General features: G+C 40.2%; 1 non-coding gene across 1 annotated transcript; it reads right to left on the minus strand.

The window, feature by feature from the left end:
- Window positions 1-1,907: 1,907 nt before the first annotated feature.
- Window positions 1,908-2,014, minus strand: LOC141722631 (small nucleolar RNA R71). Its single transcript, XR_012575641.1, has one exon. It is a non-coding gene; the product is annotated as a small nucleolar RNA R71 (small nucleolar RNA).
- Window positions 2,015-2,487: the final 473 nt, after the last annotated feature.

Here is a 2,487-nt window from a genome sequence, read left to right on the forward strand (position 1 = left end):
GCAGATTACGGCGAAGAAACGGAGCAAACTCAGGAAAAATCCAGTAGGGTCCTGAGCGCCCGCTCAGCTATGCTGAGCGGCCGCGCAGAAAGCTGAGCGCCAGCTGAGCGGCCGCACAGGGTCAGGAAATTAAATAATTATTTTTAGACTTCTACTTCTGTTTGGCTTCCAACTTCTATGTAATCTGAGTTTTATGGGACTAGTATATAAGTAGATTTGGAGACGTTTTCACGAGGGGAGATCGTGGTATTAAGCAAGGAGCGAAGGAGATAAGGAAGAAGACCGTTTTAGCACACAGCAACGAAGAGGAAGCATATTTTCTTGTGATTCTTATTTCGTTGTAACGTTGGATGCTAGTTTTCTTACTTTGAACCTATTTACTCTTGTGACGTACTCTGATTTAATATAATTAGTTTAGTTATTATTTTCTTGTGTTTGTTTATCATGATTTCATATGAACCCATGATGACGATAAGTGCTATTATGGGCTAATCGTGATCTTGGGGTCGTAACGGATTTACTATGGAATTCTTTAGTTAATTATTTAATACTTTAGTGTGTGATGATTGTATGATATCTAGAATTGGTTGTGCGTATTCGTCTTATGTGCATCGCGAACATATAAGATAGGGTGTTAATCTCTTGTGAAGCGATGGTGGATCTTGAGATTTAGAACTTGCCATGCTAGCATAGGTTCATGTACGATGTGCATGATTAGTGGGTAACTCTAACAGTTTTATTTGCCCTGTATAATCAAAAGGAATAACTTGTGCTTAAATCGTTGTGTTGTCAATTTCTGTAGACATATAGGAACTCAACATAATTGATGACTATTCAACTTCTATCTTAATTGTGGATGCTTGGTAGAATGGTATTAGTACAATGAAAATTGGCTTTTATCAGTTTCGTGTTATTCGATTAATATTATTACTGTCACATGCTAAAGTTAATAATAATAACTATTGAAGGAAGTAGTAAAGAAGTTGTGATCTCATGAGTGTGTTAATATTATTAATTGAAGTGTTATTTAAGTGATAACTAAGTAATTAATTGTACTTAATATTTAGTCAACAATTCTAAGTGTTAGTGTCTTAACATTGAGAAGTAATCATACGTTGGTGCGTGAGTTTAATTAAACAATAATTAGTCTGAGTCTCTATGGGAACGAACTAGAAAGTGTTCTATATTACTTGCGAACGCGTATACTTGCGTGAATATTAGCGCGTGTTTCCGCTTTAACAAGTTTTTGGCGCCGCTGCCGGGGACTCGGCGTATTTGTTTAGTTTATGTACTTACCATCATTGGTCATTAGGACTCAGTGATTAGGACGTAGTTGTTACTTATTGTTTCTGGTTGTGTTTCGGGTACTTAAGCGAGCGTTTATACAAACTCGTTCTCGTACTCGCAAGAGGACTTTAGATACAGCTGAGGAGACAGGCGAAGTTCTTGATATTCCGGAGACGATAGATTTTAAAGATTCGGATTCAGGAACTGAGCAGAAAGAACCAGTAATCATGGGTGATCGTATTGTTCAGGCTGATCCAGCTCTTATGCACTTTTCTCGGCCAAAAATTGATGACATTCAGTCAAGCATTCTTCATCCGGCTATTCAAGCTAACACCTTTGTAATCAAGTCGGGCACTATTCAGATGATGCAGAATTATGTTTCTTTTGGAGGAGCTGCAACTGAAGACCCCAACATGCACATAAGGAATTTTGTCGAGATCTGCAGCACCTTTAAGTATAATGGCGTGACTGATGAGGCTATCAAGCTGAGGCTTTTCCCATTCTCACTGAGGGACAAAGCTAAGGACTGGTTACATTCTGAACCAGCTGGGTCCATCACTACTTGGCAAGATCTTGCGCAAAAGTTTCTGGTGAAGTTTTATCCGATGGCAAAGACTGCTGCTATGAGGAGTGCTCTTACTCAGTTTGCGTAGCAACCTTGAGAATCCATGTGCGAAGCTTGGGAACGCTACAAGGAAATGTTGAGGAAGTGTCCGCATCATGGAATACCCGATTGGATGGTGATCACTGGTTTCTATAATGGTTTGGGGGCCCAATCTAGGCCCATGCTCGATGCAGCAGCAGGAGGCGCCTTATGGGCTAAAAGCTATACGGAGGCTTATAATCTTATCAAGACTATGGCTGCAAATGAGCATCAAAACCCAACTCAGAGGATGATGCCTGGGAAGGTAGCAGGTATTCTGGAAGTCGATGCAGCCACCGCTATTGCAGCGCAGCTCCAAGCGCTGTCGATGAAGGTTGATTCTCTAGCTACATATGGAGACAATCAAATAGCTATGGTTTGTGAGCTTTGTGCAGGTTCTCATGCTACAGATCAGTGTTCTCTTGTCAATGAATCTGTTCAGTATATGAATAATTATCAGCGACAACAGCAGCCTGTGCCAGCTACTTATCATCCTAATAACAGAAATCATCCAAATTTCAGTTGGGGTAATAATCAGAATGCTATTCAGCCACCAT

Source organism: Apium graveolens, chromosome 4 (genome assembly GCF_009905375.1).
Source record: "Apium graveolens cultivar Ventura chromosome 4, ASM990537v1, whole genome shotgun sequence".
Taxonomy (NCBI): Eukaryota; Viridiplantae; Streptophyta; class Magnoliopsida; order Apiales; family Apiaceae; genus Apium; species Apium graveolens.